The 13,199-nt window shown below is 34.5% G+C and overlaps 1 long non-coding RNA gene across 1 annotated transcript; it reads right to left on the bottom strand.

Moving 5' to 3' along the window:
- Positions 1-3,977: 3,977 nt before the first annotated feature.
- LOC149780340 (uncharacterized) lies at positions 3,978-13,131 on the bottom strand. The gene is made up of 2 exons (XR_016415059.1): positions 4,627-13,131; positions 3,978-4,528 (listed from the first exon to the last, which is right to left on the bottom strand). It is a non-coding gene; the product is annotated as an uncharacterized LOC149780340 (long non-coding RNA).
- Positions 13,132-13,199: the final 68 nt, after the last annotated feature.

The raw sequence follows: 13,199 nt of genomic DNA, 5'->3' as shown, positions 1-13,199 counted from the left end.
ACTAGCGTATGTGGTACACAGACAGGATCCAGCTTGGTGCCATTTTCATTTACGACCATGAAGACATCGTTATAAATCTTTTGGTCAAAGCCCCATGTCGTAATGATAATCCATTATTAGTAACAACAATTATTTTTTAAAGACAGTTGTCATGGCAACCATACTGGATGTATGACTGGCACCACTTGCATTTAGGACCTGGTGAAAACACCGTCATAATGATCACCCATTCAGGGGAAGTAGTGCCAAGATTCTTAAGACAGTCATCGTAGAAGCCATATAACACTGTCATACTTTTCATTTAGGACTAGGTAGGTATCACAAGAAGCCTGTTGGTGAATAACACAGGCGATATAACCAACCTTTTGGAGAGGAGTAGAGATAACATGTTTTCAATATACGACTTTCCATTCCGGAGTACCAATATCACGATTTTCAAGATGGCTATCATGGAGATATTAATGGATGTCAGATCAGCAACATCTTCATTTAATACCTAATGGACATCATAACAAGTAATTTAGTTAAAACTGCATGCCAATATGACCTTCTGTTCGATGAGAGTTGTCACAAGAAGATTTTAAAGATGACTGCTAAGACGGCCATATTGGACTTCATATCAGCACTATTATCATTCAGGAGCAATTGATTACGAAGTCTTTCAGTGGACACCTCGTGTTAATATGATCATCCATATGGGAGGAGTAACGATAAGATTTTCAAGATGGTCACTTTGGCGCCATACTGGACATCATATCGGCATCATTTCATTTATCACCATCAGGACATCATAATAAGATTTTTTAAAAATGAAAACCCCATGTTCTTATGATCATCCATTGCAGAAAAGTAGCGATAAGATTTTCAAGATGGCTGCCGTGATGGCCATATTGGAAGTCAGATCGGTACCATGTTCATTTCGACTCAACAGGGCTTCATAAGAAGTCTTTTACTGAAAATCTCATGTTGATGTGCCAGCCAATATTTTCAAGATGGCCGATCTTGCTGACATATTGGATGTCCGATTAGCGCCATTGACAATTAGGACCAATAGGATGAATGTGTGTGTAAAGATACAAGGCAAGCATGCAGGTAGTTTAGGAGGAATAGCGATAACAAACTTGTGCTAACAGATGGGCGGACGTTGGAAGACAGACAACAGACCATTCCTCAATTTCTTCTGGCCTGTGACCAGTAGAAACTAAGAAAACGAGAAAAATGTTTTTCTTAGGAATTGCAATAGGATGCAATAAAAGCCAATTGACTAAATTAGTGAAGTTACACCTTTAAAAAAAGATCCAGAACGTATTTATCTTTAATTTTTATTGTGTCCGTGATTATATGTTATATTTAATTTGTATTGTGCGATTGACCTTTATCCATAACTGAGGAGGAGTTTGGGCCTACATGCCTAATGTTATTTTCTTGTAAACAAAATATTACAGATGTAGTATTTGCCTATGATTACGGATTATATATTTAAATCATTATCACTTGTAGATTAACACTTTTACTTGGTTTTGAGAGCTAGATACAGCATCGATTCAAAGTTCATGGAAATTGTCATTGAGATGACCTTCATCATGGTCCTCTTATTGTGTTTTAGGTTTTTATATTAGGGTCGTTTATATCAAAATGACTCATTCTTATTTTAACATCTGACTAATGGAACGTTTTAGTTGTGCAGATTTAATTTGAAAGGATTTATTTATTTAAATCATTCATTGTAATTACAAAGAGCTCTTTGACTTTAGAACTAAATCACTAAATGGGATTATTGTGAATTCACTGTGATATATCAAGACTGTTAGCACATCACTATTCCAGGCTATTGGTACATCAGTACAATGAAGATTGGAATTCACTTGGAACATCACAGACATTCATTCAAAATACTCTATACGTTTTGATTTGTGATAGAACATTTGGACTGTTTGAGATATAATTCACAATTCTTCTTTTTCAATTGTCACTTTGTATTCTAATGAAATCAATTATATAATTTTTCTAAACTTGTTGGTTTTTGCTCTTTTCCATTATTTTAACAATCATTTCTAACAATCAGCAGAGGATATTTCCTTCTGTATGTTAATACTGGATAGATTTTATCATGTGATACAAGAAGAAACACACACACACACACATATATATATAAGTTCATTTTAATTTCTTTACAATATGAAATAAATTCCGTATTTACACCAGTAAAGAATTTTTTAAATAAATTTTCTTATATGCCAAAACTCGGTTCTGAATGAAAGTTATTACGTTTTTAAGTTCAATTCACTCTTCAGCCCACCACCAATTCACAAATTCATCTCAACTTCAATTGCATTTATTCACTTATCATATAAAAATGAGTGATATGAGAAATGGTAGGCTTGGGATAACTATCATTTTGCAATAACTGAATTTTGTTTACTCTATCCGGCTATTACAGCAAGTCCAACTGAGTGATGCAGCACACCCGATATTTTACATTCTTGTCAAGGTTGTTTGAGGGACATAACTTTTTTGTAAAGCAAATGGTGGCATGTAAAACATCTTTGGCAAAAATTATGAAGGCAGTTTGGGTTTATTGCTCAAGCTCACAAAATATTAATTGACAAAATATGAAAAATATTTCGCCAATAATTGTCCATATTTCAAGTATGCAATAAATAGGACTGTAGTCACCAAACAGATGAAGACAAAGATATCCCATTGCAATCAATCTGTAATAAATAAATAAATCCCAGAAAGAAGGTCATAGTAACCCAATTTTATTGTGCAAAAGGCCTTCACTCCAAAATGCGTGTATGTGCATTTTTAACGTAGCTTTATATAAAAAAAAATCAGTTATATCGCTACAATGTCTGCAGTGTGGCAGTTTAGAGCGATGTCTAGCAGTGGATCATAACGCCACAGACATGTAGCATGATGTCCCACCCAGTGACATTATCCTGACACCAGACCAACCACTCCTAACACTAACCTCTTTATACTGAGCGCCTAGCGAGGATTCTGTTAGTACCATTTTATAAGTCTTTGGCTCGAACCCGCCACCTCCCGCGTCTGCTCTAACCATTAGGTCACCAGAGCAGTCATTCCGACATACACCCTAAAGGAAAAGTTGATGGTATTAAGTGAAAGTGTATTGCAGTAAGAGGCTCGATATAAACAGGGACAGGTAAATCCATTACCCAATGGCCCAAGGCAACCAAGTTTTAGTTCTGGGCAACCAAGTGTGAACAAGTCAATGCCTAGCCAGGCAACTCGATTTTGATGACTATGGTTCTTTGAACCACTATTACATAATAATCCGATTTCAAGTCATCACTTTGCAGTTCAGGACGGGGACATGCCAGATGCTAAGCTCATTACACAAGACATGTTTACTCTTCATCACTTACCAATATCAAATTAGCAGCAATGATGTGGGTATCTTAAAATGCAATCACTCTTTCATAATCCTATGCAAATACATACTTACACTAATCCTGACATTTAACCAATAAGAGTGGCTCAATCACTCACATGACAAATTGGGATAATATGACTATACATTTGGTGAATTAATTTAATTACTGTTTAGTATATCATTTTCAACTGGAATTGCACAACCAGTTGATTTTCTTGGACAGCCTATTTGTGGGCAACCACGCTTTCTGAAAATGTTTTCACCACTGAAAGATCAAGGGAAGCAAGTCAATAATGGTGTTTGGTGGTAACACAAATTCATCATCACGATGTGCCATCCCTCTCTCTCAATCTTGATCTCCAAAGGTGCAGTAAAAAAAACAAGCTACAGCCAAGGTAAGACAGATAAATTCACTGATGTACAGAAAAAGTGAATCCATAGCCTCAGTTTGAAACTGAAAATAAACAAAATATACCAAATGACTTGACATCTGAAGAAAATGGAAAATTCAACTTATTTTGAGAGATATTAAACTTGCTTCTCTTGTGAGTAAAATGTACAATTTGAAAACAACATATTTTCTATTTATTTTTCAGTCTTTATTATATTTGATATAAAACAATTACACTACAAATGAGGTCATACAACACAGCGTTATGTGCACACAAAATCCGAAAAACAAGAATTTTACAAGTAATTGTCAAGAATTTGTAACTTTTGATAACAGCATTTTTAAGCTTTTTAAAGAACTGGGGAAAGGTTTTCAATCAAAATGCTTACTGGTCTCCCTCATTACAAGAGAGCCCTCATATTATTGTGATATTCTGCATATATTTGCTTACAAGTTGAGTCAAACTGCAAACAACATAAATCCTGATCTACCATAGCATGATGTGCCTGTAGTTTGGGATCTATGTAGTTTGTTCTACTGATTACTCCTAACAAACTACACAGACCTAGATATGTTGGCAGATTATGCGCCAGCAGAATTGGGTCTGTGCACCTTGCAGCCGGACTCATGAGCAAATTTAAACAGTAGTCAAGGTCAATATTGGGAGGAATTAACTAAAAATATAATACAGTGTTTTAACATGGATGATGTGAGAATGATAGCACCCATGATCATACCTGTGTTTTAACATGGACGATGTGAGACTGATAGCACCCATGATCATACCTGTGTTTTAACATGGATGATGTGAGACTGATAGCACCCATGATCATACCTGTGTTTTAACATGGACGATGTTAGACTGATAGCATCCATGACCATACCTGTGTTCTATCATGGACCATGATAGACTGGGGTGCTTTACAGTGAGGGACCATTGTATCTAGCTCTGTGTGTGTGTGTGTGTGTTAAATTTTTAATGTAGCTTTAACAATTTATACCTAACTGAGAAACCAACTTAACACATCTGAAAAGAAAATGTACCAAAGTTTTCTATGTAAAAAGTAGACAACCCTACATGATAAATATACACACACAACTGCAAGTAACAGAGACCCAGATCTTAGATTGTATCATGTGCCAAGCAGCATTGACCTTGGTCACAGATTGTATCATAAGCCAAGCAACACTGATCCTGTTCTTTTACTGCATCATATGCTGAACAAAATAGACCCAGGTCTTCTATTGTATCAAATGCCAATCATGGTCCATGCTGTTCACTGTTATGTTACATGTAACAAACAATTACATGCCCTATGTCCCTCGCTGGCTCATAGATACCAATTCATTTTTAATTACAGACCTGTCAACTTAGCTAAAAAGACATCAGTAAAGCTTAATACTCATTCATTTCTATTACAGACCTGCCAACCTTGGCCAAAAAAAGACTTCAGTAAAGCACATTTTTAGAAAGGTCTAACAAAATATCATGTACTGCTAATTTAAACTGGAAAACATACAGTTTTACAAGTTCAGAAAAGTGGTTTGGTTCCGTGAAAGCAGCATTATGTTCAACTAAAAAATTTGCAAAGCACAACTGGGCCCTAATGACATCCAGTTAGGTTTCTGAAACTGCAGCTCCAAACCCAATGCAAGAAAATGACTTCTTCCTAGATCTCAAATTGACATAATCTTTGGGAGTTTTGTTGGGTTTTTTAAAGATCACATGGTACTTACATGCCATGGGCAATAATCAAATATTTTTTATATATCTGTGCCAATTGTTTGATCTTTACAAGACAAAGAGTTTGTCTGTCCCCTTCACCTTCAACGTGTTTTTTGTAGTTTAACAACATTTCCTGACAATGCAATTATGTAAAAGCAAAAAGCTCATACAGCTATTTAGCATAAATAATTGGGGTGGATTGAAACATCTTCAGTACCCCCTATACAACTGGTCTGGTTCCCTGACCAAATCCTGTAGGTTAATATGAAAACTTACATCTGTACCAAACCTGTACCAATATCCAGATCTGACCATAAGTGCTGTTCATGTTGGGTTTTTTTATATCAATAACAAAACCCATAATTTAAAAGCCATTTCAGTAAGTCTTAGGGTAAAAGTAAAGGTTGGCAAATCTGCAGTTAAAGTCAATGATAAAAATCTGCAAAGGGTATTTATTATGTGGGGTGGGGGTGGCTGTCAAGAGTTGCTGTTTAGGATTTAATGCCATTTTTCAGCATGAGATAGGCTATTCATGGCGGCCAGTATTAATATTGGAGAAAGAACCCAAGAAACCCCAGAAAGAACCACTGACCCAATAGAAGCTACCGGCAAGCACTGTCAAGAGTAATCCTGTAATATTCATCATCTCAATGAATCCAGTGGTGGCATAATGTGGTGACTCTCTGATGTGGTGGAAACCAGAAAACCCATGGAAAATAACAACTCTGGATGCATGGCCACTTCATCACGTATATGCATGCAGACTTGTGAAATCAAACACGGAACTACCAAGACGTAAAATAAGTCTGTTACCACAATGGTATACCCTGAATAACTATGCAACTTGCATATCAAATGAGTATAAAAACAAAATTAGCACATATTCAAAATTTGCAAATATTCTGGATAGAACAGAATCTCCAATGAAATGTTTTAGCTTGGACAGACAAAATACAAATGTCACTGGCGACTGTTACTAAATGAAAACAATGTAATGAAAAAGGAACAAGATTTCTACATACAATATGTACCAGAGTTGTGTTTGTAAAATGTATGCCCAATACACCAAAAAAGTAAATTTCCCAAAGTTTCAAAAATGTAGAAAATGTTGAAATGTTGGCATAAAAGTGAACAAAGTTTGACCGAATATTGTGCTCACAGAGTTTGTTTTAAAAAAGTAACATGTTATGTACATATTCATATAAATATCAAATTTCATTTCTCTACCTCAAGTGCTCTCTGCTTAACTGTGACATATGTATTTTTTTACAAAGTCCAAATATGTAAAAAAAAATTGCAAACACCTTTAAAATGTGTGTGATGAACTCAAAATATAATCAGGTCATCTACATATAAATAAATGCCTACCTAATTTCATTTGTTCACCTCATGAGGTTTTTGCTTAATTGTAAAAAAAAATAAAAATCAGTTTATGTAAAAATTAAAAAAAGTTCCCCCCAAAAGTATTTTAACAAAAATTTCCATGAAAGGTATAATGACTTCAAAGATTAATCAAGCCATCTACACATGACTATAATCAAGTGCATAAAATTTCATCACTCAAGCTCTAACAGCTTTTGTGCTATTGAACTGAAATAGATTTTTGATGGTTAGATACAGATCAGATATTCTGAAAGACATATGAAACATTTGTCCCTTTTTCAATCACAGTAGGGCCAAATAATTAAAATAGAGAACAATTTTAAAAAATTCATATTCGTGTAGATTTTAACATTATACAAAGTCAATGTGAGAAATAAATCTCAATGGCAACTTGTGGATTCATTTCCAATGAAACGCTACCTTCATAATTCTAAATCCCGTTTCAAGTTTAACAATATTATAATTACATTACAGATCTTTTCCAGAGAGGAACAATTTATGCAATGAAAACAGTTGAAATTAAGCATGCCATAAAATCAATTTAGCCATAACTCTTTGCAGAAATGTACAAAACAGCTAAAATTATATTCATAATTGACACAGTTATTCAGTGACAGCTTCATAAACATCATTTATATTCAGGTTTGTAAAAGACATACACAATACATAAACCTATTCTTTGTACATACTACGACATAAAACGAGAGAACAATTATGACCACAGTGAGAAGTGCCTACTGATGAAATCTGTATAAATTCCTGTCCGAATACATTAACACAATACCTCCTCGTTATAATGCTGTCCATGAAAGCTACAGAGGATACTGCTTTATAATGAAGTACATGATACAGTCCTCCCTCAATATAATGTTGTCCATAAAGAATGCTGCCTTACAGTGGGACTGCCTTATAATGAATTATAGGATACATATAATTTTACTACTAGTTTACAAAACGAGATCCATGACTTTACTTGCATTATAACAGTAACTGTTATAGTGAGGGGCCTTATAGTAAGAGAGTACTGTAGTAATTTCATTACTTTCTTATAACGAACTACTTCTAAATTCTACCACAGAATAATATGGGATCAATAACTATACATGCCTCATAAACAGAAACTGTGATATAATGAAGGGCATTATAGTGGGGAGAGCTGTACTAATTAAATAATTTAAGATGGATAAGACTGAAAGTAAGAATGACTAGAACAATAAAAACAAGAGTCCTTTGAAGGTACTGTTGCTCTACTGAGCACCAAAAACTTAGAATTTCTAGGAATTCAAGACAAGACCATTTCTTCCTTTTAACTGCTGAGTGGTGAAACCATTTCTGATATTCTCCAGTAATAACAAGATTCTCAAAATAGCTGCTGTGGTGGGCATAATGGTTATCAGATTGACACCATTCTCATTTGGGACTAATTAGACATCATCTTTTGGTGAAAATTTCACGTCAATATGAACAATCATTCAGGGAGAGTATTGACAGCAAGATTTTCATGACAGTCATTATGGCAGCAATTATTACACTAATGATTGGCACCATTTTCATTTAGGACCAAGCAGGCACATTAAGAAGACTACTGGTGAAAACCCCATGTTAATAACACCATCCATTTGAACAGATACATATTAGAGATAATATTTTGACGATGGACACCATGGTGGCCATACTGAAGGTCAATTTGTATCATTTTTGTTTTGGACCAACTACACATGATAAAAACTCTTTTGACGAAACTCAATTTCAAAATGATAATCCTGTTTTGGGGAGTCAGGACCCAGTTTCATTAAATGTTTCAAAATCTATCCTAAAACTGAGATTCTATTTACCTTACTTTCAATACATCTATGTTCAGATTTTTGTTAGAGGCAGAGATACTAATATGGATGCAAAAAATGTTTTCAAAGTTGTACACATTGAAATCTTTTTCATTCTTGAGAAGAGCTGCTGAAGAATTACTCAAGTTTGAGTAAAAACTGCAATTTTTGTTTTCCTTGAATATAAAAACTCTTTACAAGACAACCAAGCACAATGTTAACTTATTTAAGTTACCAAGAACTGTGTAATGTTCAAAATTGAATGTTGCCAGCAAATTAAACTTTGGGGAGCGTTACTGAAGCTAGAACCTCTTTTATCAATAACAGAAACACCCAAAAGTTAACAAATACTACTACAGTAAAATGTGCAGATCAGCTAGGTTGTCCCTATCAACCTCAATGTATTTGCAAGTTTGATATAATTAGCTGTGATTATTCAACAACAAAGCTTTAAATGACAACTGATACCTTAAACCGAAATCAACTTTCAAGTCCACATACCCATTCAAGGCTCCATCATACATGCAAAAGTAATACATTCTAATCTGTCTTTAGTCAACAATATGAACTGAGAAAAGACAAGTGGTTGTTGAATAGAGGTTAAACGTTACAAGGATATGATTGCTTAATATAGGTGACCTTTCAATAGGTGGGATATACAGTCCTACCTCCTCTAAAGCTCACCTTTCATCAAAAGTCACCATTTTCCAACATTATCCCATTTTACTCTCATTTTCGACTTGCATTTAAGTTTCATTAACAGCCACTTCCACAAATAGACACCTCTCTTGAATAATGCAAATCATCACACCACTCCATTTCTTGGATAGGTGAGATTACTTTGTTTTCTGTTATAATATTTATACAAATATTTATACAAAAAAATAAAATTTGAGCACTGAATATATTATATACACAATCTTGATCTCAAGACTTCCTTGCCAGTATAAAAACTGCACATTATTTAAAACTGATTAAGGATGAAAAATCAACACAAGCTGTAAGCATGAAATACAAACATATATACTGGATGCAAGTTTCATGGACTATATATCCAATACAATACAATCACTGTTATCCCATGTGGGTATTGTTGCGTTAACACCATTTTTAGCTATATAGACATGTTTTCTGTTTTATGGCCAGTGCTTTGAACCTGCATTGTTATTCATAATTCTACTGGATGCTAAGTTTACTTATGTTGATATAACACACAATGTATATCAATACCATAGAACAAAATCAGCCTTAAAAATGTTTCACATGGCAACTTATTGAAAGACAAACGGAAGTTAATAATCTTTTTACATAAAGTCTGGCTGGCAAACCAGTCTGCAAAGGACAGCCAGAGGACTAAGCAAGATAATTCATTATAAACAGGTGTCCTTAACATGGACAACTCTTTGTAATTACACATGAATATGCATAAATATGGACACAGGCAACTAATTCTTATGAGCTATGAAAGCAGCCTGTCTGTGGTGTTATATTAAATACTGTATTTTAAAAAATTAAGGTCACCAGAGATGCTGCCAGAAGATTTCTTATGAGGGGGATGTCCCCCACACCTACCTCGGGGTGGGGTGGGGGAAATCATTGGGGGTGGGGTGGAGATGAACTATGACAAATGGTAGCTGAATGGGTGACAACATTAATATAAAGTGCTGAAACACTTAATTTAAAATAAGCACGTAATAATTTTGCATCACTTCTTTGACAATAAATGTACCACGTATCTGCATACCTAATTGTTGATCAGATGGTAAATATTCTTCTTTGTTTCTTTAACTGCTTCGGTGGCCTAGTGGTTAGAGCGTCCGCCTCGAATGTGGGAGGTCGTAGGTTCGAACCATGGCCAAGTCATACCAAAGACTTACAAAAATGGTACTAACAGCTGCCCCGCTTGGCACTCGGCATTAAGAGGTTAGTTTAGGACTGGTCGGCCTGATGTCAGGATAATGTGACTGGGTGGGACATCATCCTACATGTCTGCGGCATGATGCCCCAGTGCTAGACATCACTTTAAACTGCCACATTGCAGACATCATAGCAAGATGACTGAATTTTATTTAAAGCTACATTAAAAATCCAAATCACATCACATCTTTGTTTCTTATCATTCCCCTTCAAAATAGCCTTTGCAAACTGAAAATCATTTATTGGACCACAAATAAACATTATCTGTATAAAAATCTGAATTATATATCTGTTTACAATTTTGTTTCCTTTTTTGTCTTCCTCAGATGTTCTGACATTTTCTTACTACAGTTGGAAAGGTCTATGGTTAGCCCTTTCCTCATAGTGGTGTGAATTTTGCTAAGAGTACAGAATCCTACTTTGCAATCAGCTTGATAATAAAGGCAGAACCACAGCAATTACAGCCATGTAACTAAAACATAATCTTCCACAATCCACGCATGGGGTACCTTGGACATTTCAGTCAATGTATCAGATTTTCTGCAAGGCCAAAAACGTAGTAAACAACATGATGCCAGTTATTTCTGTATCACCACTTTCTGAAAACTGATTGTTTAGCAGCAAACCATCCGATATTTCATCCTCCCAAGTTTCGTCCTAAATAGGTTATCTTTCCATCTCATTGACTTTTCTGAAGATATCAGTCATCTTTTTTTAAACATGATACAATTTTTCTCCTTTTTATAAATTTCCTAATGGATGATTGATGGATCAAATTACTTAATCCCTCCAGGAAGCAATTCAATTAGAATACCTACCTAGTTTCTGCAATACAAAGCTCCATCATATCAGTGATTGTATTAAAAAATATTCTCCATATATAGGACTGAGTTCATGGAGAAAAGGCAGAAAGGACGTGATCTGACCAACCTATTTAAAAAACAAAAAAATTGAAAAACTGCTGAGCCAGTACGAGAAGTCGCAGAAACCACAGGTGATTTTTGTGATCTTTCCCCCACTGGGTTTAAAAAGATGTGTCACTCTGGATCATTTTTGCGAGAAACCCTTGATCCAGTAGTTTGAGCATCTCCAAGGTTAGTAATCTTGAACCTAAACCCGTTTTAATTTTACTGTTGTCAACACACTGGTTCTACTGTATGTAAACAGAGAGAGATTTCACCAGGCTGGATTTTTATAACAGGCACCTAGAAGAGAATTTTTATTAAAAATGAGATGTGCAGTACATCATTTTCATCATTTACAAAATTTCCTCTTCTACAGATTATTCATAAGATGCCCGTGTGATTTCTTGATCTTGCCATAAAAGTATAGTAATATAGTTTAATATTATTGTTACAGTCTATTAGAATTTAATTAGTTGTCTGGGCCATATTGCATCTTTCTTTTACTGTAATATAACATGTATTATAAAAATGCCCCCTAAAAGTCAAACGATACACTTGTAGCAAGCATATAAACTGGTACTGTATATACTCCCTTATAAGTAGAGTCCATAGCAATGCACAAAGGCACTGATCTGCCCTTGCATAATATGCCAGCAGATCAAAGTATGTTGTTTGTTCTATTGACTAGCACCTAACATACCCCAAAGACCCAGAACTGCTTGCACATTATGTGATGGCAGAGGTAGTTCTGTGCCAGTTGCAGCTGGACTCGACTTCAAAGTTTGTATAAGCTGAACAAAAAATATAATACCTTGCAAAAAAATATTTTGTGTCAACATAAAATATCTTTCATTATTATAAACTTAAAACCAATTCAAAACAAAATCAATAACTTGTACATATGCTGTTGGAAATACATGTAAGACAAAAAGTATACAATGCTTACGAAAGACAGGTGTCCTAGGTGTTAAGAATTCGAAGAAGATTTCAATGAAAGTTTCTGTACTTAAAACAGAAGCTTATCTTCAGGCAGATTTACAAAGCAATTACACATGCCACAATATTACAATGATCAGTAATTTATCATATTATTCATGTCAAACAAACATTCCATACCAATGGCTTAATCCAAACTTGAAATTAAACCATCAAATATTATATTGCCACTATCAGAACATTTTTAAACTAACTTTGAGGCTTACATTTGGATGAACTAAACAAACCCAAATTTGGCCGCAGTCAGCACCTGTGCACATTATTGCACAAACTAAATTAAAGCTGCATTTCTTCACAAATAGTGGTAAATTATGTTACTGTAACTCAATGCATTACTGACTGGAATTAAAGAACATTTTAGATTATAAAACATGCATTTTCAAAATCTAAAGATGTTTCTCTTTCAAGACTCTCCAAATACATCAAAGTTAGAAAAAATGATTATGTACAAAACCACAAAATGAATCACATGAAACAAGTTTGATTATATTCCTATAAATTGGCATGTAAAGTCATTTCAATGTACAGAATATAAATTCTAACTTTATTTTGCTGCATTATGTTGCTAAGTGGGAACGACATAATGAACATAATGTTTTGTCTCCTTTCAAACCTTTAATTCTAGAGAATTTCATAGCAATATATATATATATATATA

This window comes from Sinohyriopsis cumingii, chromosome 16, assembly GCF_028554795.1.
Source record: "Sinohyriopsis cumingii isolate HCF-2022 chromosome 16, ASM2855479v2, whole genome shotgun sequence".
Taxonomy (NCBI): Eukaryota; Metazoa; Mollusca; class Bivalvia; order Unionida; family Unionidae; genus Sinohyriopsis; species Sinohyriopsis cumingii.
The sequence above is the reverse complement of the archived record's forward strand: the minus strand, read 5'-3'. Positions and strand labels throughout refer to the sequence as shown.